The sequence below is a fragment of the Micrasema longulum genome, unplaced genomic scaffold (genome assembly GCF_059751315.1).
Source record: "Micrasema longulum isolate JH-2025_06_02 unplaced genomic scaffold, ASM5975131v1 h1tg001345l, whole genome shotgun sequence".
NCBI lineage: Eukaryota > Metazoa > Arthropoda > Insecta > Trichoptera > Brachycentridae > Micrasema > Micrasema longulum.
The window spans coordinates 37,810-63,439 of NW_028278531.1; the positions used below are offsets into that span (position 1 = coordinate 37,810).

Consider the following 25,630-nt stretch of genomic DNA (forward strand, 5'->3'; position numbering starts at 1 on the left):
TAGGTGCACAAATGTCGAGATCTGTGAAGTGTGTAAGGCTGAGACATGCATTATTGACAGAATGAAGAAAGGGGTGCTGCGTTGGTTTGGACATGTAGAGCGAATGGACAGCGAAAGAACGGCTAAAAGGATCTACGATGCAAATGTTGATGGATGCGGAAAACGAGGAAGACCGATAAAGACATGGCACGATCGAGTCCATCAAATACTTGAAGATGGACATGTCAAAAGTAGGAATAATCGGCGTGCGTGCATGAGAAGATGTATGAATGTAGAGGAAGCGAGGTCTGTATGCAAAGACATAGTGTTATGGCGTTCTATCCTCTCTGCCTACCCCTACGGGGAAACGGCGTGATGGTTCGTTGTTGTTGTTGTTGTTGTTGAAACAGTACTTATGATTTTCTTGTTGTTTTACTCTAGAATGTTTTATTATTTAAACTTTCTTCTGAATATGCTGTATAATTTTTAGGTTATTTTTTTAAATATAAATCTTGTATAATTTTTAGTTTAATTTTGTTTTTAATAAATCTTGGGTATAAGGTTATATATGTTTTTTTTAAAATTCATATTAGGCCAAATATGTTAATATTATAAATGTTTGTAAAAGGCAGATTTGCCGTTTATGTTTATAAAATAAATAAATAAATATTTGAAAAACTTCCCGTTAGAATTGAATTTGGGACCTCTGTGCAGCGGGGGAAAAACAGCTCGCGAAAAGGCCATTTCTAGCTCACATTTAGACTCGGTCTCCCGAATAAGGAATTAGGGAGGAAACCGAAACGTCCAGAGGTGCAAACATGTGTAATTAATATATTTTTTAATATACCCACACAAAATCTTTGTATTTTTTTACCAAACCATGTACAAATGCGAAAAATTATTTTTCTTCAGACATTATTGATATAAAGAAATCCTTTATTCCATAATCGGAATTCCTAACTGCGTCACCGCCCCAAGTTGGGCGCCACTGCCTTCTATGTTGACGTTAGTTTGACTGCACGGACGACTCTGGAAGGCGCCAGAGATAAAAAACATTGCCACAAAAATAAATTACATGACCCTTCATCTTCGAAGATTGTCGTCATTATTAATTTCGGCTTTTACAAGTATGGTGCATAGATAAAATATGTAAAATAAGAAATAAAATATAGCATTTGGTACATTCAAATACATATTCCTACATATAATTAGTAAGAGAATAAAAATGATGTGATATTTATTTATTTATTACTACTACTCCTACTACCATTACGCCATTTCCCCGTAAGGGTAGGCAGAGAGAATGTACCGCCACACACGTCTATCCTGGCATACATTTCAAGCCTCTTCCACATTCATACATCTTGTCATACATACTCTTCGGTTCTGTCAGCTTTTCACATGACTAGACTTAAGAATTTGGCTTATCTGATCATGCCACGTCTTCTTTGGTTGTCCTCGTCTCACGTTACCGTTCATTTTCGCCATATATACTTGTTTTACCATTCTTTCGTCGTCCATTTGTTCTACGTGACCAAACCATCTCAGAGACCCTTTCTTAATTTTATCAATTATACTTGATTCAGATTTACACTCTCGCCTGATTTCATCATTCGTAACCCTGTCATACATTGATTTCCCACACATTCGTCTAAGAGGTCACATTTCAACCGCGTTCACTCGGCTTTGATCCTTCCTCTGCCAGTTCCATGTTTCACTTCCATACATAAGTGTTGGGACTAAGCCTCCGTTGTGCTCTGCCAATTTAGCTACGATTAACATATTTTTATTAGCAATTTACAGTGCTTAGTGCTCCATTCATATTGTTGCCCGCATTCACTCACAAAATGTTTTACCACAAAGTTAATGCTTTAAATATTAATAACATGCCATACAATGCATTATACGTCACTCTTCTCCATTTTTTATTTATTTATAAAGTAAATCATACAGTCTTTATATAAATACAAGGTTTAAAAGAACAATTTTAAAAGGTAAGACCAATTACAGATTTCACATTAATTTATTATGAATGCAGGAGAAGAGGGGAAAAATAATCAAATTCTTAAAAAAATAAATATAAAAAAAAATATAAATATTAAATAAAATGTGCATAAAAGGGAGAAGACATTGTATAGATAACTCTACTTTCCTCCCCTCTCTCTCTGCTTCCATGTACATTTATATATTTTTTTTTTTTTTTTTAGATAAAAAGAAATATTTGCGTTCTTATGATTTACCCAAATATTTAATTTTGAGGGCCATTTTCAACGAGTTGTAAATAACTCACTATTAGAAACTTCTTAGTAAAAACTCACTTCTTAGTAAAAATTCACAACCAACAATTATCAATTAGATGCAGGTAGTAGATGTACATATAAATAAGTAAAAATTAAGAGCTGAAATTAAAAGATAAAATTTAAAATTGAAATTAAAAGTTAAAATTAATATTAAAAGTTAAAATTTTAAATTTTAAAATTAAATTTTTTTGTTAAAATTAAAAGTTAAAGTTAAAATTAAAATTAAATTATTGTGTGTTTTTTATTAAATTGTTTTTATTATTGTTAACTTTTTAAAATCATTCTTATGTTGTTGAAATTCTACTCGTCAATGCGTTTTGAAGCTGCAAGAATTTTTGTAATGTTAGCCATTATGTTATGTAAACGTTATCAAATATCTAAATTTAGTAAAGGGGATCTAGAATTGCAACCGTCTATGCGCTCAGTAGCTGCAAGACTTGTTGTTTCCTAACTTCTATTTTTATAAATTTGCTTTATATTTCGTTTTTTAAAAAATCACTTAAACTTTAAACTTCACTGGCAAATAAAATAAAATTTAAAAAATGTAAATAGGGGCTAGATTTATTACTGTCCATGTGCTCTGTAGCTGCAAGACGTGCTGTTATCTAGCTCCTATATATCATAGTTGGAGACGAGGAAATAGAATCCCAACCGTCCATGCGCTCTGTAGCTGCAAGACGTGCTGGGATATTTATTTATTCTACAGCGCCCTTGAGGTGATTTTCACAAAAATGGCGCTATATAAACTATCCAAACATATAAAAGTTGAAATTAAAATTAAAGGTTAAAATTAAAATTCAAAGTTTAAATTTAAAGTTAAAATTAAAATGAAAAGTTAAAATTAAAATTAAAGTTTAAAATTAAAATTTAAAGTTTAAATTTGAAGTTAAAATTTAAAAATTTAAAATTATAATTTAATGTTTAAATTAAAAGTTAAAGATAAAATTAAAATAAAAGTTAAAATTAAAATTAAAGTTTAAAATTAAAATTTAAAGTTAAAATTAAAAGTTAAAATTAAAATCAAAAACTTAAATTAAAAAGTTAAAATTTAAAAATAAAATTAAATGTTAAAATTAAAAGTTAAGTAGGAAATAAAATTCTAATGACTAACAGATCTGATAAATATATGGTATTTACTGTGTGTCTCAGTACCACAAATTCAGCGTAAAAATCTTTTTTTTTTAACTCAACAGAAATACATTCTGGTCTGGAAGGGTTAAGCTTTAATTCTGCCTTACAATAAATTGGATTGGAATTCTTAAAACTGCGCCAAAGAGAATGTGACATTGTATAATATTATAGTTTTTATTTGCTCCCGGCTACGATATTTTTAGTTATTCTTTATATTTGAAATACAAGAGACGTTGTTTTTGTTCAATTTTGAATTCGTCTCAAGCCATTAATTTTTTTATTATATTTATGATGGTTTGATTTATTTATCTATATTGATTTATGATTCATGTATAATCTTTATTTTAATGTCAACCTCGTGGTGCATAGGTCAGCGCGTTTGCCTACCATACCAGAGACCTCGGGTCAGACAAGGAGTCAGACAGGGATGCTCGCTGTCTCCGGTATTATTTAATGGATATATACAGTGCGCAATCGATGAAATCATGGAAAAAATGAGTCATAGAGAGGGTGTTAAAATACGTGGAAAAAAGATGATAAGGTTTGCCGATGACATCGCCCTGATTTTTAAATGTGAAGAAGAACTCACTGAGGCTCTGACCTCCATGGAAAATGTATTAAAAAACAAATATAATATAAAAATAATTAGGAGCAAAACCAAAGTAATGGCTGTGGCCCGTAATGAGCAACGAATAAATATAGTAATGTCAGGAGCAACTCTGAAAAACGCGAAAGAGTTTGTGTACCTCGGAAGCGGGATCACCTGGGATGGGAGCACAAAAAGAGAAGTCGACTGCCGCATACACCGAGCGAGGCTTGCGTTTAACAAAAAATCTAAGATTTTTGAGTCAAATAATATCATTTAAATTTATTTCAACAGAGAGGGAAAAAAAATTGAGATGGGAATATGGAAGTCTAGGCATTTACAGGGCTTATGACCCGTCATTGGCTGGTTTAAGTGGCCACTTTACACACTGTGTAACATTCACCATTCTGCCCATGTTTGAACATCCACATTTCCTCAACTCTTCCATCTGTTGACTTTTGTGAAGTAAAAGAGCTGAAACCTTTATCGCGTGGGTGAGATTCATTCGGCTGAACCAAATCACCTATAAGGCAACGCCTGAAAACAATTTTTAAATTTTTATACTTCTTCTTTTACCAGGTAGTAATTCAACAATGTTTGATTATGTCCAAATGCTTGCAGACTGGCTGGATTTCCTCCCTAGGGAGTTGTTCATATTTAAATTTATTTCAACAGTGAGGGAAAAAAATTTGAGATGGGAATATGGAAGTCTAGGCATTTAAAGGGCTTATGACCCGTCATTGGCTGGTTTAAGTGGCCACTTTACACACTGTGTAACATTCACCATTCTGCCCATGTTTGAACATCCACATTTCCTCAACTCTTCCATCAATGACGGGTCATAAGCCCTGTAAATGCCTAGACTTCCATATTCCCATCTCAAAATTTTTTCCCTCACTGTTGAAATAAATTTAAATATGAACAACTCCCTAGGGAGGAAATCCAGCCAGTCTGCAAGCATTTGGACATAATCAAACATTGTCAAATAATATCAAACTAAAACTCCGCAAGCAACTTGCCAAGACATATGTATGGAGCATATTGATGTGCGGTTGTGAGACATGGTGCCTTACCGAAAGAGATAAAAAAAGACCAGACGCCTTCGAGATGTGGTGCTACAGAAAAATATTCGGAATTTGCTGGAAAGACAAGATCACTAATGACGAGGTTCTCAAAAGAATCGAAGAAGGTAGGCACCTAATCAAAACCGTCTCAGAGAGGCGAGCCCGATGGATCGGCCACATTATGCGCCATGAGGGTCTAATGCACGACATCATAGAGGGAATGGCTGAGCGGACAATTATTGAGGGCGCCCCCGACGGGAATATTTGGAGCGAGTGTGCGAAGGTTTTAACTGCGCCTCTTATGTCGAACTGAAGAGGGCTGCAGAAAATAGAGACCAAAGGAGGACGAGATGCGAGACTTTGCTGCAAACCAATCCCCAGGATTGAGACGGCAAAGAAGAACACTTATTTAGAAAGGTGTTTTTACACTGGAATCTAGAGTCGGGTTGTGGTCCTGTGGCTAGTGTCTCGGACTCACGGATCAAAGGTCCGTGGTTCGAATCCCACTGTAGAGTGGTAGGTAGAGGGTAGCCTAACTTGATTCCCATTTTCTAATAGTGAGTTAATTACAACTCGTAGAAAGTTCTGTTTTACACGGATAACGCGTCAACAAACTATTTGAAACAATCCACAATACCTAGAATATGCGACCAATATAATAATAGACATAGAATTAAGAATAGTCCAGAAACCGCACACGCACACCAAACAGATGGCGACTCAACTACTTATAAATGAGTATGTTTACGTTTTAACTCATTAGTTTCTTTGCAGACGTCGCTCAGTACGCAACTCCTGATTTGAATTTAACTATGTCGTGTTGAGTCATTTTAAAGTGTAGAAATACTGCTAGGATCTTAAAGAAACAGAATGGTATCACATTTCATGTGTAATTATCAAACGAATGTTTGAAAATGACCCTTTACTTATCTACTCTGTTGTGTCAATCAATATTTCCACGTGCACAATAAAATTTTAGAGAAATTAACAGATTGCGTTTTTTTACCTTACATTTGTGTTATATTTATATTTTTTCCCATCGTGCAACATTACGCTGCGGCATCACGAATGAGCGCGGCGAAAGTGAGGCATAGTGAGAATATGATTCTACGCTCCTTCTGGACTATTTTTAATTCTATGACAATAGATTTACCGAGGCTAATATTTTTTGTGAAAATGTACGTAAATTTAGGTAAAAAAATCATGAGAAATTTTGAGAGAGGCAGATATTTAACTTTATTATTTATACACATTTTTACATTTCGTTTATTTTACATTTGTTATATTTAACATAATTTAAATTATTGAATTAAGTGTAAACAATTTTCTTGGTGTGTGCATGAGTCTTACACTAATATACAAAAAAAATTACTAATTAACAAATTACAAGGATGGAGAGTACCTTACATAAGGGAATATGGAAGTCTAGGCATTTACAGGGCTTATGACCTGTCATTGGCTGGTTTAAGTGGTTTAAGTTTAAACATCAACAGATGAAAGAATTGAAGGAATATAGATGTTCAAATATAGGCAGAATGGTGAATGTTACACAGTGTGTAAAGTGGCCACTTAAACCAGCCAATGACAGGTCATAAGCCCTGTAAATGCCTAGACTTCCATATTCCCCTATTAAAGGTATTCTCCATCCCTGTTGTAATTTGTTAATTTCGATTTATTTAACACTTTGTATATTTATAAACAATTTATAAACATATAAGGGCGGGCATATTGCCTTAAGGCAATTTCTTTCTACCTATCCAAACCGTTAAGTTTGAGAAAATTACAAGTACATGGACATATTTTTTTATTTTCTATTATTTTTCTTGATATATTTCATAAATGCTACATGTTTTGTTATTATATACAAATCTACTTTTATACATCTAGTAAATGTTTTAACTGTAACTAACTAACTTTTGTGCTTGGGAGGGACTTCCACTATTATAGTTGTTTATTTATTAGAATTTATATTATTTTGAATATACGAGTACATGAGAAAAAAAAACTAATGAGATATATATTTAAGGTACTCTCCATCCTTGTAATTTGTTAATCTTAATGACTGACCCCTGAGGGGGTGAAATCCAGTCTTTTGTCTACAAACATTTGGACAAACTAAAATATTGTAAAGAAATTGACAATATTCGTGTACATACTGTTTGTTTACCCAATATAATAAATAGAAAATTGCTCTCAAAATCGAATATTTGTGTAAGTCATAAGAACGCAAATATTTATTTTTTACTAAAAAAATAATAAAGCAGTTCCTGGACCGGCACTTGAACCGTAAGGCTGTTTATCTTACCTTCATGTAACAAAAATGATCAAGATACGCCGCGATTGGTGTACCAATGCAATGCCTTATGCACCATTAGGTGCGGAAATAGAATGATGATGATGATGTGCTAGAGGTTGGAAGAGCTCTCTCAGATAAACAGGCGAAGTGAGTATTGTAAGTGAGTTATTTACAACTCGTTGAAAATGGAACTCAAAATTAATTTTTTGGGTAAATCATAGGAACGCAAATATTTCTTTCAAATAAAAAAAATCAAAAATATATCAAAAGTACCAAAAGCGTTGAATGGTAAGTCGAGGGGTGACTGGCGTGGAAGAATAATGATATACGTGCGTATATTATTTGAACGCATGCGCTAGGTTGGCTTTGTTGCCCCAATAGAGGGGGCGTAGCCCTAGTGTCACTTGCAGGGCTCCAGTGGGGCCTTCCGCCCCATTTCAGAACGCATCTTAATAATTATTACATATTTTTCAAAGACGCCTGGTAAAAACGAACGGAGCAAAATATCAACAATGTTTGAGTATGTCCAAATGCTTGCAGACTGGCTGGATTTCCTCCCTAGGAAGTTTATTTATTTATTTATTTTATTTATATTTTTTTTTACATTTTTGTTAAATGAAGGTAAGATGATTAGTCCTTTACTTTACATACTATGTATTATTCACCGTTTTGCCTATGTGTCTCTCTGTTGAAATAAATTTATATGTGAATAACTCCCTATGAAGGAAATCCAGCCAGTCTGCAAGCATTTGGACATACTCAAACATTTTTGAATTAACTACCTGATAAGAGAAGAAGTATAAAAATTGGAAAATTGTTTTCAGGCGTTTCCTAGTAGGTGATTTGGTTCAGCCGGATGAATCTCACCCACGTGATAAAGGTTTCAGCTCTTTTACTTCACAAAAGTCAACAGATGGAAGAGTTGAGGAAATGTGGATGTTCAAACATGAGCAGAATGGTGAATGTTACACAGTGAGTAAAGTGGCCCTGTAAATGCCTAGACTTCCTTAATCCCTTCTCAAAAATGTTTTCCCTCTCTAATGAAATAAATTTAAAGGAGAAAAATATTTTTATCTCTTTTTTAATACTACATATTTACATTTTACACGTTTTTTAGTAATGTTTTGAGTATGTCTTAATGTTTGCAGACAGGCTGGATTTCCTCCCTAGGGAGTAATTTCGATCTTAATTTGTTGCAACAGAGAGGGAAAACATTTTTGAGAAGGGAATATGGGAGTCTAGGTTTTTACCGGGGTTAAGACCTGTCATTGGCTGGTTTAGGTGGCCACTTTACACACTGTGTAACATTCACCATTCTGACCATGTTTGTACATCCACATTTCCTTAACTCTTCCATCTGTTGACTTTTGTGAAGTAAAAGAGCTGAAACCTTTATCGTGTGGTTTTGAAGTCGAATTAAATTCTGACATAACTATCAGATTTGAAAACGAACGCCTAGATGCACGGAAAATGTGGCTTGCTTCTGCCTTATTAACATATAAGAGCATCTAGGCGTAAAAATGTTTCCATTATAAAAAATAAATTTAGTTACTATGTACATTTTTTCCATCTGTTTTACTATCTTCGTGAGTGGACGTGTAGAGAAGTTAAAGTTGGTTTTGTTATTACCGGTAGATAAATACAGACGATCTTTAAGCGTACTGTCTTGGTATCTTTTTTATGTTATTATATCACTGTCGACCGTTTGTTTCTGTAAAATAAATAAATATTTAAATATCAAAAGATGTATAAAAATCATGTTCAAGCAAGCATTTTTGCTTGAATTGAAGAAGCCACATTTTATCACAGATTTCTATTTAAAATATAAATATGAACTATTTTTATTATATAATTTATTTTAATTATATAAATGACGACTAAACCTTTAGCGACATTCATTGGTTGGATTCAATCATTTGACATCGAGATGACAAGACGGTAGAACGTACCAAAGTAGATATAGATTGTACAGAAGTTTAGTATACCGCCTCGGTATGTACAGATGAAGATAGCCTTCATAATCGGGGCCCTGGGCCGCTAATTATGGGAAGATAAAGACGTCATACATTCACTGTGACGGTATAATTGAAGATAAATTCTCTCTAGCGGTTACGAAGACACACTACTGACCCCCCACCTTCAAGTTTTGGGTAGGTACATCGATATGAAACAAGGGGAAGCGTACGTCACATTACACATATCCACGCACAAAAATGACATAGCTTCAGTACGATGTCATAATTGAAGATAAAATTCTCCCGACCGATTAGAAAGATACACTACCGCTCCTTCCACCATCAAGTTTTGACGTAAGTATATCGATTTGTACCGACGGGTCTAGAACCCTTCGATACGACAAAAAATTTGTTCCACCGAGCAATATTTTCCTTTAATTACGATTTATTAAAATTTTTAATCGTTTTGAGGTTGGCACTTTTTTCCTAAAAGCCTGTTAAAAATATGAGAGTGATATGAGAATTCCGACATAACTGTCAGTGTGGTAAAACGAACGCCTAGATGCCAAAAATAATGTCTCTAGATTCTGTCCTATTGACATATAAGAGTATCAAAGCGTTAGAAAGTTGCCACTGTAAAAAAATAATTTAGTTTTTATATTTTATCCACCTGTTTTACTAGTAGGTATCGAAACGTTAAAGGAGCCGGCTTTTTAGTAAATCAATAGATAAATACATAATCGTATTTATCTATTGATTTACTAAATAAATATAAAATTTATAATCGCTTTGAAGTGGGCACTTTTTATCACAGAAGCCTATTTAAAATAAAATTGAGAACTTTTTAAATGTCTGTGACGTAAGAAACGCGGACTATTTTTTTGCGGACATTCATTGGTTTGTTGCGATCATATGATGTCGATATGACAAGTCGGTAGAACGTACCAAAACAGATAAAGATAGTACAGAAGTTAAGTATACCGTCTTGGTACGTACCGATGAAGATAACCTATATATTCACGGCCCAGGACTATTTTCTTCATCGCTTAATTACATTCTGGTATATCAGCGTGTATCTGTTGTAATCTCTCCCCTATTCCCCCCCCCCCCTAATGTACTTTGTGTGTCAGAAGCAAGTTTAACATAATGTCAAGTGCACTCATATGCCACAACCCTCTTTTCAAATGAGAACCCTTACATTTATTAAATTCGTCATTCAAACTATAATAAGATAGAAATTTAACGTGAAACGTTGATATTTTGGCTAAATTTCACTCCCTGGGGAATCAATATTTATTTATTTCTCATTCAAAGATACATATTACCAAAAAATAATAACAAATCCTTTGGGGGATTTTTTTTATTAAGTTTTATTCATTTTAACAAATAAGTAACATACAAAATTGTATTTTTGTTCCCGCAAAGCCGAAGCTTATCTGCGGGTTACATTACATTTTTTTTTTTTAATTTATAAGTAAGTACATAGTTTAATAATAATTAAAGAATAAAATATATTTATACACTTAAGTTTCACTTGCTGTTTAATAATTTTTTGACTATTTTTTTTAATGAAATTAGGTTTTTTTCTTCACGATTTTCAGCTGGTATTAAATTGTTCAGTTTTGGTACTACACTACCCATTGTTCTGTCACCATAGTAGTTTTTCTGTCGTGGTACCATCAGCTGCTGGGCCGATACTTGTCGGGTCATGATCTGGTGGTTTATTTTGGATTTAAAATTGCAATCGAGGAAATGATCTGTCATTATCTTATACTGACACTGTTTGTTAATTGGCAAAACGTTAACAAAATCAAATAATATTTTATTGTTGTCTTTTGCCTCATTCTTTATTTTTACAGGTACGATAATTTTTAAAATTTGTACCTGTAAGTTCAAGACTCTATCCGTATAAGATTTAAAACTTAATCCCCATATTCTTAATCCATATTGAATAATTGGGTCAACTAGCCCCAAGTAAAATAGTATCAGCACTGGGTATGGAATGTATGGTTTTAAATGGTACATGTTTAGTAGGCAAACTTTTAGCTTATTGCAAACTGTTTTTATCTGTTCTTCCCAATTAAAAGTGGAATCTATAATAATACCTAAATACTTATATTTTGATACGTGCTCTATTTTTGTGCAGTTGCAGTCTTGTAGATTGATATGCAAGCATTCGTGAGTGTGTGCATATATTAACAAATCTTCTTTTGGTCTATTATATAGGGACGTAATGTGTAACGCTTTCGTTTTTTTTTATATTTATTGTTAGGCTATAATCATGTGACCATCTTAAAACTTGATTAAAATCCGATTGCAGTTTTTGCTGCGCGTCTATTTGTGAGTCTCCAATAGCAACAATTGCCGTATCATCTGCAAACTGATAGCACAGTGAGTGTTGTATGACATTTGCCATAGAGTTACAGTATATCAGGTATTCTAGGGGACCAATTACTGACCCTTGGGCTACTCCCGTTTTTACTTGTACTTTTTTTGCTGAATATGTCTTGTATTTTCACAATTATATTTCGATTATTGAGATAGTTAGCGAGTAGTTCTTTATACTTTCCTCTGATCCCAGCATCGTCCAAACATTCTACAAGGCGAGAGTGATCTAAGGTGTCGAAGGCTTTAGCATAATCGACGAATATAACAATCACGTGTTTTTTGTTATTTAAGGCTTGGTTTATATTGTTTGCAAAGTCAGACAATAACTGTGTTGTGTTTTTCCTTTTTTGAAACCCATACTGTTTACAATTTATTATTGAATTCTTATCAAGATATTTTGTTATGTTCTGAACCAAGAATGTTTCAAATATTTTATTTATACAAGTCAATATAGAGATAGTATAGAGATATATAGATATATAGAGATAGATAGATAGATACTATAGTTACAGTATTCCAAGTGAGAGTTTCCTTTGTAAATAGGCCTTATTATAGATATTTTAGACAATCAGGATAAATCCCCTTTTCTAGACACAGATTTATTATTTTACAAAGCAAGTGGCTGATATTTTCCTTTACATACATTTACATCTTGGTTTGCGATCTCAAAAGGCGTGAAACAGGGATGTGTAATGTCGCCATGATTGTTTAATCTATTCATGGACAACTGTATGAAAGAGATAGAATGTATGGGTATTGGAGCAAAAATTGATAATTTTTCAGTAAGCTGCTTGTTGTATGCTGACGATGCAGTTCTGTTAGCAAGCAGCAAGGCTGATTTGCAACAAATAGTCTCTAGAATCTATGATGTATGCCTGGAGAGCGAATTGGCGATGAACGAAAGTAAGTCAAAAGTGATGGTATTTGAAAGGGATAGTGAGGTTACTGACTGCATAATAAATGTAAACAACGAATGACTCGAGCAAGTAGAAGAATTTTTGTATCTGGGAAGCATGTTTTCAAGAGATGGAAGAGTCGAAAAAGATGTTGAAAGAAGAGTGAATGCGGGCAACAAAATGCACGGAGCACTAAGCACAGTAATTCCTAATAAAAATATGTCAATCGAAGCTAAACTGGCAGTGCACAACGGAGTTTTAGTCCCAACACTTATGTATGGAAGTGAAACATGGAACTGGCAGAGGAAGGATGAAAGCCGAGTGAACGCGGTTGAAATGCGATCTCTCAAATAAAATAAAATAATAAGAAATATAATTAGCCTAAAAGAACTTGTAAAAATATATTACGCAATAACTCAATCAGTTTTGGAATATGGGATAATTGGATGGGGATGTGCAAATGACACACTGATCAAGCAAATAATAATTGCACAAAAAGCTTTAAAAAATATATCTTACGAGTCCCAATTAGAACTAGCTCCCTCGGTATATTTAAAAATCTTAATGTCAAATCTATAAAACAACTCTATGTAAAAGCTTTGTTACTATACGCACGTAAACATTATTCTCTACCTTCCGTTACAAATACAAGAGTTACTAGATACTCCACCCTGATGCAGCAAAAAAAATAAAAAAAATACAACCTTCGGTCAAAGATCATTGGCCTACTACTCGGTTAAAGTATCTACTTCCATTATCCATAAGGACAATTAGTAAGTTCTCAAAATATAAAATTGCTATTAAGAAATGAATAGTGGAGGTGGGTTGCGCACGGATCGATGAGTGGATCAAGTCAAATATGTCAAATGTATGCACTGTTTATGATTTTTTATAATTAGTCCATATAAATTGGTTTTGTTTTTTATGAAAATTTTGTTTTTTATTGTTGATTATGTTAATTATAATTAGGTTAATTGGTTTAATAACGTTTTTTTATTGTTATTATTTTGTAAACTTTGTTAAAAAGCTAATCTCAGGCATGTTTCACATTTTGTAAATGTTTCCCTCGGCACAGGACACCCAGTGAGGGAACATTATTCTGTATAAAAAAAAGAATACAAACAATGTAAAAGCATAAATGAATAAATATAAGTACCTAGGAAGTATAATTTAGCCTGTATACAAATATTTGGACATCCTCAAAATATTGATGACGTATTTTTAATTTATAAACGATTGAATAATGAAATAGATTGCTTATGAATTATCAAGTAATAAAATTATCATTTTCATGAACCTCCTAATTATTAATTATTGAATGTCGACCTTGCCATGAATCGAACATGGACATTTGAGTACTGTAGGCGAACATATCATCACTATCATAATTCCCTTTCCACGTGCATTGATGCATAGGTCACTGCACGTGAAAACCAAATGAAGCGTATTTCGATGATCTATTGCATGAAGCTAAGCGGATCAGTCTCACGCTTCAGGTGCCAGTCAAAAAACAATGAAATATTGCAGTTTAAATAATCTCTAAGGTCAATATTTTACGTCCAGGAATCGAACCCAGTACCTCAAGAATGGTAGGCGAATGCGCCAACCACTACACAACGAGGCGGACTTATCTGCACTCGATTTCCTTTTCAGGATATTCACCTGAGAGCAGCCATCGAGTCGGAAATACTCGTCCAGGGTCCAGGGAGCTGGTTTCTATTTCACACACAGAAATGTATTCTTCGTCTGCCTGGACGCGGAATTTTAATTACTAGCTTGTTTAAGTACCCGTCTTTGCTCGATCGATCAACTAATCTGTAATCGATTTCTTTTTTTGGGATTTTTACATTTAACTAAAATTTAATCGATGGATAAATTGGGGAAATATGGGAGATCAAAAATTAGTGTAGTAATCAGTTTACCCAGCTATGTGCAAACCCTAAGTCCTATAAATATCTGAAACTCCACATTTCCTTCATCAAAGAAATATAATTATGTAAAAAAATTGCTAAAAAAAGTTCGACGAGGATGGGATTCGAACCCACGCGTGCAGAGCACATTGGATTAGCAGTCCAACGCCTTAACCACTCGGCCACCTCGTCGTATAATTATGTCTATCAAATTGATAGTCTGTTGTCAATATTCAATAATTATCATCGAGACAAATATTGTTATTTTGTATCAATGTTCGCTAAAGACTCTAGAATAGAGTGACCATTGTATTTAAGCAATAATCAATGAAATTAAAGACTTTGTTTTAAAAACCTCAAATTTCACAAACGAACAATTTTTCAGGAGAGTGTTTAAATTAAATATCACAGTTTTACTAATGTTTTTATGTCTTTTTTTCTTCTTCTTCTTCTTGCGGTGCCTCGTCAGGTCCTCTCGACGCTGGCGATCACTACAGCGAAAGCATCTCAGTCCTGGGCTACTCTTATATTCCGCAGCCAGGAAAACTTCTTATTAGATGTACTCGCTATAGTGATTTCTGGGAAAATATGACCAGAGTGGTTTCCCGTTGCCTTCATGTAGCTCAATCACAAATAACTATCGACGTGCTTATTTACCATTGTTAGAATGGACAGCGTAAGTCCGTCAATAAAAAAATAAATACATGACAAAAAGACTTGACTCGGCATTCTTAAAATAGTTATTTCTAAAAATACATTACAAAAACGCCATTACCAAATTTGCAAAATAACCTCTCCACATATACGTACATTTCACGGCATTAACCTCTTAAAAACCATACTAGTCTGACGTGTCGCCAGCGATTAAACCAATTTATTTTTCACCATAATAAATGGTTTAAAGTGTAAATCTTTTTTATATATATTCCATCAAATACTTGCGTTCTTATGATTTACTCAAATACTTCAATTTTGATGCCATTTTCCTTTACTCGTAAATGTTATAAAACAAGTTGTGGCACAGCAGAGTTCAAACCTCGGACTTCTTGATCTAGTGTCCGCAACGCTAACCACGGGACCACGTCTCATCTCAAATTTAATTACGCAGTGGTAAAGTGATCACTTAAACCAGCCAATGACCGGACATATATATATTAGATATTACGTTTTATTACATATTTTATTAGTACGAAATATTCCCAATCAGCAAAAGTGCTGGTAAGAGGGGATATTATATATGATAACACAATAGTTTAAATAAAAATTCAATAAAATAACATCACATATCACTCGTCCCACGGGCTGTAAGAACTGTTTTATTTATGTGTTTTTTAAGTACGTACATGTTTTGTATATTTTTTAGATCATTAGAAAGTGAATTGTAAAAAATTATTGCTGTATACAAAAAACTGTTTCTTTTTCTGTTGGTCCTAGGTTATTCGCAAGTTAAATTATTTGATGCTCTTGTATTTATTTTATGTATATTTTAGTTAAAATTAAATTTAATATTTGTCTTAATTTTATTCTTTTTCATCTTAAATATCATTTTTTTTGTGTAGATCAATTCTTCTAGATTAAGCATAAACCATGGAAATTCCTGGATTCTAACATTACCTTATAATTTCTTTATCTCGGTTGAGATATAAATAAAAAAATAATCAAACGGTCTCATTTTAAGCAGTTAGATTGGTCACCTTAACCTGAATATCATTATCAGTATGCGCTATGCGGGTAAATGGTAATAGATTACGTAAACAAATCGTCTTGGATGTAAACATTGTAAACAAACATCTTTGACGTCTGTTTATTGTTTACTTCTTTATTTAAGTGGTAAAATAGTTACAATTTACAGGTGTTATACTGCCTTTGAAATATATTATTTTCCAAAAATTATGGCAACACAGAAGAAAACAGTTTTGTTAAGGGAACATTCTAGGCATTGACAGAGTTAATGACCTGTCATAGCTGTTTTTTTTTGTTTTTTAAAATTATCCAACAAAATAATATAAAATGTTATGTGTGGCCTGTATTGTTGTATGGCTGTGAGACTTGGACTCTGAGAGTGAACACTATGGATAGGCTGGAGGCCTTTGAGATGTGGTTGCATCTCAGAATGCTTAAGATATCTTGGAGAGACCTGATAACGAACTCCGAAGTCTTAAGTCGAGCTAGAACGAACAGAGAACTCTTAACCACCATAAAAGTTCGTAAAATTTCATATCTGGGGCATATAATGCGTGGAGAAAAATACCACTTGCTTCGTTTAATTTTGAAAGGCAAGACTGAGGGTCACAGAGGGGCTGGAAGAAGACAGATGTCCTGGCTGCGAAATATACGAGACTGGACGGGCTTCAGGACTGTGGAGCAGATTTTCCGGGCAGCCCAGGACAGGGAGACTTTTGCCAGAGTGATTGCCAACGTTGGGGATACCTGACAAGGCACTTAGAGAAGAAGAAGAATTTACAATGTTCACAAAAAAAAAATCATTATCATAACTCCCTTTCCCTTATGGTGCATAGGGTACTGCATTAGTAAACCAATTGCAGCGTATCTTGATCATTTTTTGTTACATGAAGGTAAGACGATCAGTCTTACGCTTCAGGTACCAGTCCAGGGACTGTGAAATATTCTATTATATATTATACACGTCTATCCTGGCATACAATCCTAGCCTCTTCCACATTCATACATCTTGTCATACATGCCCTTCGGTTCTGTCTGCTTTTGACATGACCAGATTTAAGATTTTGGTTTATCTGATCATGCCACGTCTTCCTCGGTCGTCCTCGTCTCACGTTGCCGTTCATTTTCGCCATATATACTTGTTTTACCATTCGTTCTACGTGACCAAACCATCTCGGAGGCCCTTTCTTAATCTTATCAATTATACTTGACTCAGATTTACACTCTCGCCTGATTTCATCATTCGTAACCCTGTCATACACATTGATTTCCCACACATTCGTCTAAGAGATCGCATTTCAACCGCGTTCACTCGGCTTTCATCCTTCCTCTGCCAGTTCCATGTTTTACTTCCATATACAAGTGTTGGAACTAAAACTCCGTTGTGCACTGCCAGTTTAGCTACGATTGCCTCAGTCAAATTCGTACATTAATAATTATCTGTACCTGAGACAAAAAAAAAGTTTTACTTTAGCAAATTTATGAACCATTTTTGAATAATACCTAATTGAGTTATTTTTACTTTTTTTTTTTCATTCAAATATATTTTATATTTGTAAGTTGCTCATAAACTCTGTACATGTAAAAGCCCTTCGGGCGTTTATAAACTACTAAAAAATATTACTATGTGTAAGTATTTTTTTTTGCTTTAAAATGCCTGCATTTACCTGCGTAACGCAACGGTTGAGCACCGTTTCTGGAGAATTTTTTAGCAGAGAATTCTCTGGACCGAAATTTTTTTCGAAACAAGTTTAGTTAAAAAATAAATTGATAATTTTATGGACGTTTCAGTACAACATTTATGGGTAACTATTTATCCATGTTTTCGGCAAACATCCACGTTTAATCACCCGTTTACCTTAATGGCCGTGTATTAACATAATTAACAAAGCATTCCTTGTTATTTTTACGTTTTTACGATACGGTCCTCATACGAAATGACACATTTATTGGGGTAAGCAGATAAAAGGAGTCAACTGCATATCTGAAATTTATGCCGAAGGTTCAAATGGGTATTTACATTTGAGAGTATTTTTTTCCCATACGTGGCTGGGCTTAATTTGCATATAATGGGCAGTTTCGGTTTATCGTTGCATACATCTCGCTTTGGCTGTAATATTTCGTATGCATTGCCCAATGAAGATAGTAGGGAATTTCAAATAAAAAAGGTGACATTTCTATGGGGAAATGTCGGATTTAGATGCAAAATTGGTTTATAAAATAATCTAATGTTAATAAAATTTAACAATATTTTGAGTTTGTCCAAATTTTTGTAGACAAGGACTGGATTCAACTCCCTGGGGAGCTGTTTATATTAAAATTTTACAACAGAGATGAAGAACATTTAAGAGAAGGCAATATAGAAGTCTAGGCATCTACAGGGCTTATGACCTGTCAATGACTGCACTTTACACATATATGTAAGTAAATTTAAAAAAGTTATTTTTATCTTAAGGATCAATATTTTTATCTTAAGTAAAAATAACTTTATTTAATTTACTTACATATAACTTTGAATTATCTACCCTTACCTCTGTTCTGTATAAATACATTTAACTTTTTAATAAAGATACCAGTCTCGAAGATGTCGCGAAAGCGATGAAACCGGTCACTGGATATTCCAAATTTGTGGATTAAAGTATCACTCGTGTTTTATTTATATAATAAATTACAATGAACTTCCATCAAGAATTTTCACTTACAAACTTAAATGTTTTAGGCACATTTTACTAAATGTTATTAAATATTAGTATATAACTACTTACCGACTTTTCTATGTCTATCGGTTTCGAGACGTATCCGTCTCTTCGTCAGGACACCAATTAAACCAACATGCAAAACCCACTATACACCTTCACCATAGTTGTTGCACAAAAATATAAAACCAACACGACACTTATTTAATAAGCGTATGCACTGATTAGGACAAACATGCACTGATAAATTATTCTATGTTGTTTGAGAAATAAATGGAAATGGGAGGGGGTAAGCTTTATAGGTTTAAAATGTTTGACCACAAAGTTAATGCTTTAAATATTAATATAAATATTTACATTTTAATTCATGATAATAGCTTACAAGTTAATAGAAAGCACAGACTAATAAAATATAAACTTACACATTTTGATACATATACATACACACATACACATTTACACATATATGCACATAATGCACTTGCTTTTTGATTCAATTACTTTTCTCTTAACCATATATTTTTTTCTTTTTTACTATGTGAAGTTTCACTTTTTATTTTGCATGGCAGTATGCTTTTTATTGTTTCTACATGTATACAAAAAAGCGTTGTTTATCTTTTAAATTATTACTTACTATATTTGTACTTACCTGTATATTTTTTGTAAATGCCCCTTGGGCGTATTGTAAAATTAAATAAATAAATAAATATATATACATACACATATGTACATATACCCATGCGCATACACATACATACTTGTACATACATAAAACATAGACAATTTATTTAATATAATGCGAAACTTCATGATTGCCAATTGTATTTATTTTTTTTAATTATTCTTTATTTTCAACGTCCAGTAAGAATCTCCAATCCGCGGCATGCATCAACCTTTTTGTCTCCCTACGACCAATGTCATGAAAGAGCGAGGTCAACACCTCCCGCAACTTGACAACACTCCCGCTTTTCCACGATTCTGACAAAAAGTTATGGACCTTCCTGCCTGCGTAATAGTGTCGCCTCGATGCCAGAACAGTGTTGACCCCTTCCGAGCCGTATTAGAGTATCTTGTATATGGTTGTGGTTGACGCTTGGGTAATTGTCTCTATTTATGTGTGTAACCACTACTGTTAACGAAAAGGCGGACTGTAAATGAAAATCGAATTTCATTCAGTTTTGTGATTGGGAAATATTTGAGAAAGGAATAGGTACATGGAGTGGATACCTACCTTTAATATAATCTGAATGTTCTTCAATATCTGGCACTGGATCACAAATGAACTTTAATATAACAATGTTTTCCTCGACGAGCGACGATTCCAACCACTTCCTCTATCCGATTTTATGTCAAGTCAAAAATGTTGTTTTGTTTTTGTTCTAAATCCGAATCTTCTAATTTTGAATATCTTCTATCTTGATGTTAGGTAGGTACCATAAGGATGGGTCAAAGGAAGGATGGGAACGAAAGGTAATCGACCAGGAATAGTATCGATAAATGCTGTTATTTACTTAACAACTACCGTTCTTAATATATACTGTTAAATAATGCTAAGTACTCTAAATTCTTTGAAGAGCAAGTCACTTGGATAACGAAATGTTTTTTTTTTATTACTCGGATTAAGGACCATTGACATCGATATTTTTATCCTCGCTTAATTATGCACAGAAAAATGCACCAGTAGCTCAAACACAATGCATCTTAAACATTTACAGCATAAATGAAGGCAAGACATATGTACATACATAGGTAGGTAACTACATAATTTGTTTAATTTATTGATTTAGGTGTCAATCATCTCTACTAGACTAGATCAATGATTTATTATTCGAGGACGTAATCGAAAATAATCTAACCCGTATTGTGTGACGAGGTGGCCGAGTGGTTAAGGCGTTGGACTGCTAATCCAATGTGCTCTGCACGCGTGGGTTCGAATCCCATCCTCGTCGAACTTTTTTTACCATTTTTTTTACATAATTAAATTTTTTAAGAAGGAAACATGGAATTCCAGGTAATTACAGTACTTAAGATTACTTTACACACTGAGTAACTTTTACCATTTTTTTTCGGCCTCATGGTGTAATGGTCAGCGCGTTCGCCTACGAAGCGTAAGACTGATCGTCTTACCTTCATGTAACAAAAAATGATCAAGATACACTGCGATTGGTGTACCGGTGCAGTGCCCTATGCACTAGGTCCATTAGGTATGGAAAGGAAATGATGATGATGACTTTCACCATTTAGCGGATTTTTGATCTCGAGTTATTCTCCAATTAGTACTTCTGTTGATCTTTGTGAAGCTAAAGAGCAACAACAAATTTTAATTTTATCAATGTCTTTTTCTTCTTTCAAGAGATCCTTAGATCTATGTTACAGAAAACTAGTTGTTCTCCCGAGATGGTGAGGTCCAACTGTTCGTCCATCTCTTGGGTGGTCTTCCTGGTGGATGTTGTCGAGATGGGATTTCGTTGGCTGCAGTGTGCATAAGTCTGTCGCTGCCCCAGATAAGAGTAATAATGCGCATGCTATAGAGAAGCCCTATCGCTATTTTGCATGGAGTGAAAGCGTTGTTGGTTAGCGACAACTTCACTCTGCTGGTGACTGGTGGCCATTTTGTTTTTTTGACAACAGACGGGTAACAACCGCTTTCGTTTAACGAATATTTATACAAATTTTACTTTCTAAATCAGGGCCCCGATTACAATGGGAAGTTAACATTTATCTTAAATTTTATGTACAAAGTAAAATTAAGTTTTCTGTATGAAAAGCAGAATGTGCATACATTTTTTTATTCTAAGCGTGTTCAATAATAGATTACCGACGAACATACTTTAAATGTTTATGCAAATATACTCATTTTCGTACACAAATATCGGTTTTTCTTTATAGACAGTCGAAGATAACTCTTTTAACTACAAATTGTAATCAGGGCTCAGGTGTTAAAATGTCAATTGAAGACTTCTTCCACTTCTTGACTATGCGGATATATGTTACCCAGATGCTAACTCTGAATAACTTGATAAGTTAGAACGATTGCAGAATATTTGTATTCGTTATATCTTTGATCTTCGCAGATTCGACCACATAACCGAATATCGCACGCAACTACCCTGGCTCAGAATATGGCCCATAGAAGAAACATTCACATTCTATCACTTCTTCACAACATTTTATATAATCCCACTTAGCCTGTTTATCTGAGAGAGCTCTTCCAACCTCTATCACAACGCGGACTATCTCTTCGTTCTAGTAACGAGAGAATCCTTTTAATACCTTTTCAACGCTCTAATTTTCTTGCCTCCTCTTTCACAGTAGTTGCTGCTCGACTGTGTAATAATTTACCCACTAATGTTATTTACATTTAATTCAAAATTGAAATATCCCTATCTAAATATTTAAGTTGTTCCTTTATCCTTCTTCTTTCCTTCCCATCCCCTCTCCTCTCTTCATAGTATAGTGTTAATTTTTATATGTTTTTATTGTCTTAATCTTTGTTTTTAATTTTTGTAAAAAATTGTAAAATTCAATATGTCCATGTACTTGTAATTTTCTCAAACTGAACGGTTTGGGTAGGTAGAAAAAAATTGCCTTAAGGCAAATGCCCGCCCTTATATGTACATAAATAATTGTACATGTATATAAAGTGTCAAATAAATAATAAATAAGATTGCAAAAAATGCAACTTCATAAATTAAATAAATAAAAGAGACATATCAAGTCTTGTATCGTATGTAGACTTGTGTTACATTACAGCCACACAAGAGCTAAAACTATTCATGATAATTTACATTTTATTAAGTTCATATAATGCATGTAAAATACACACCGAAGTAAAATAACATTTATTTAAAAGATTTACCAACACAAAAAAAGATTAAATTTTCACTTCAAGAAATCAATTTGTATCCACATGATTTCATTTCAGGGTTTTTTTTAAACTACCCTTCGTGGAAAGATTCTCTCATCCCGTGGATTAGTCACCATCCACCCCCAAGCCACTACAATGGGAGATAAATAATATAAATATTGCTATTGTCACGATTCCCCACGCATTTCCCATAAACCATCATCGCTCTCCCCAAATAACAACGTGTGTCGTCATTCCATTCCAAATAATTACCCCTGTCATAACACTGATTTATTCCACTTTATAAACTTCATTCAATACACATTTCATAGTTACGATGCAGAGTTTCTTGATCATTTGATGCATGTATTCAATATCAAATTCATTGATTGGGCCAAAATAACGTTACAAATAAATCAAAATATTTAAGGCGATAAATTCTTTTATCTGTCTTAAAAAATGTGTTTGTTTATTTTTTAAATTATAACTATGTTTGTACTTAACTGTACTGTTTTGGCAATGCCCCTAGGCGTATTGCAAAATTAAAATAAATAAAAAATAAAATTAAATAAATATTTAGTGATACTTTCTCTCAAGGTAATGTCACTGCATGACATAACCAGTACTATTTTAAATATCATCAACTTTCCTGCTCACTCAAATTTAAAATATACATTTGGTCATGATATTCATAATTCCAATGCGCGTTATTCGGGGAATCTTCGTGTGTCTAAGTTTCGCTCAACAAAGTTTGACAGTAGGTCCTTGGAAAATATTGGCCATTCCGAATATAATAAACTGCCTGATGAGCTAAGACACGAAAAACTGAATAAAAAATCCAGAAGTGTCGCAATTAAAAAATATTTCTTAAATCTTTTTGATAGTGATAATTATTAATGTAGTTTATATAGATGGTGTTTTATGTTTCTTATACGATATTTTTTTCTTTTAATTGTTTTGTTTATAACTCCTGGGAGTATAATATGTAATGTTTGTATTATATGTTTTATTAATAATAAAAAAAATAGAAACTTCTATTGATTAATTTTGTGTTTATTTTGTAGAACTCCATATTTAAATTTATAATATTAGAAATGAAACACTGATTTGAGAAATCCCGAAATTCAAATATAAATACCTAAATTCCCCATTACCTATTAAACACAGCCTCGCCCTTAACCATTAATTTTTCACTAAATTCTGAGTAATGTACATGCAATAGTTCAAAAGATTATTTTTATTTTCTACTCAAGTCCCTTGAATTATATAACTATATAAGGACATTCAATCCATATTTACGGCCTCCGTGGTGTAGTGGTCAAGACGCTTGACTCACGCACGGAAGGTTCCGGGTTCGATTCCCGGTGAGAACACAAAAAAATTAAAATGTGATTTTTCTCAAGCCTGGGTGCTCTGTGATGTAATTCACCACTGTAATTAGGCCTCCTGGCCTGTTGTGGTGCAAAAAAAAAATGTAAAATGTAAAAAAAAAAAAAAAAAAAATTCGTTTGAAAATGCCCTTACAAGGTAAAACATTTGTAAAAATAAAATAAAGTGTTCAGTAGACTCAAATCAGTGTTTGATTTATAATATTATAAGTTTAAATATCTTCTCCCCATAGAATTAAGAACAGTCCCGAAGGAGAGTAGAATCATATTTGAATACATCGGACTGTGTCCGAAAAACCCCCCACTTTGCCCCACTTTCACTGCGCGCATGCGTGAAGTCGCCGCGTAATGTTGCCAGATCGTGAAAAATATAATCATAACACAAATGTAAGATAATTATGTTAAAAAAGCTATTTGTTCATTTTTTACTAAAAATTTTTGCATACGCGGAAACATTGATTTTCACAACAGAGTAGATAAGTAAAGGGTCATTGATAAGAGTAATTTAATTAGTGAAGTATAAACAAATTTTATATAAGATAATAGGAATATTTATTTTTAAATTTAAATCATATTTGACGTTTTAAAGATAATGTCGGTCAAATGTCCACCATGGCGTTGTTTATTCCGAGAGGTCCAATTTGTCTTAGTTCATTACATAAGCAAAGTAGCGTAGAAAGTTAGATTAGCTTGGCAACACTAACAAAACGACCATTTTGTTTTCTTTGACAATCTGACAGATGGAAAAATAATTCAATTTTTAAGTAATGCATTTGCTACTTACACATGAAATGTGATCCTATCCTATTTTTTTAAGATCCCAGCAGTGTTTCTACTCTTTAAAACGACACAACACGGCATAGTTGAATTAAAATCGGGAGTTGCGTACTGAGCAACGCCGACAAAGAAACTCATGGGTCAAAACAGAAACTACTCCTTTAAGAGTAGTTTAGTCGCCTTCTGTTTGATGCGCATATGCGGTTTCTAGACTATTCTTAATTCTATGCTTCTCTTTAATAGCGCGTGGGTGAAGCCGCGGGTAAAAGCTTTACTTTATAATTCTTGAAAAAAAAATAAAAGGGAATAATATTCTTGCCATTTCGATTTAAATGACTTATTTAGGTACTTCCTTTTTTGATAATAGAATTTAGGGTATTTTCTAAATAATCCAAGTGCGATAGTACTCATTATGATTCCTTGAACGTAGAAATTAAATGACATAGCGGTAAAATGATTATTTATCGTATAACGCTTGTTCTTAATGATTTTAATCTAATTGAATACAAAAGGAAATATTACGCGGTTTGAATACAAAATAATAGTTAGATATGAATAACCTGCGATACACTTCTCATTATTTTCTTATCTTTAAGAGAATGCGCTGTCGTACTTTTCTTCGTACAAACGTATTCCCGTATTTTCTCCCTGAATTTGAACTAGAGCATTGATTTTTTACACTCGGGAAAACAGGAATGTCGGACCAAAAACGCGATATTGAAAACACCCATATT

General features: G+C 33.4%; 2 non-coding genes across 2 annotated transcripts; one reads left to right on the plus strand and one right to left on the minus strand.

The window, feature by feature from the left end:
* Positions 1-14,615: 14,615 nt before the first annotated feature.
* On the minus strand, positions 14,616-14,697 carry TRNAS-GCU (transfer RNA serine (anticodon GCU)). Its single transcript has one exon. It is a non-coding gene; the product is annotated as a tRNA-Ser (tRNA).
* Positions 14,698-20,751: 6,054 nt separating this feature from the next.
* On the plus strand, positions 20,752-20,833 carry TRNAS-GCU (transfer RNA serine (anticodon GCU)). The gene has a single exon. It is a non-coding gene; the product is annotated as a tRNA-Ser (tRNA).
* Positions 20,834-25,630: the final 4,797 nt, after the last annotated feature.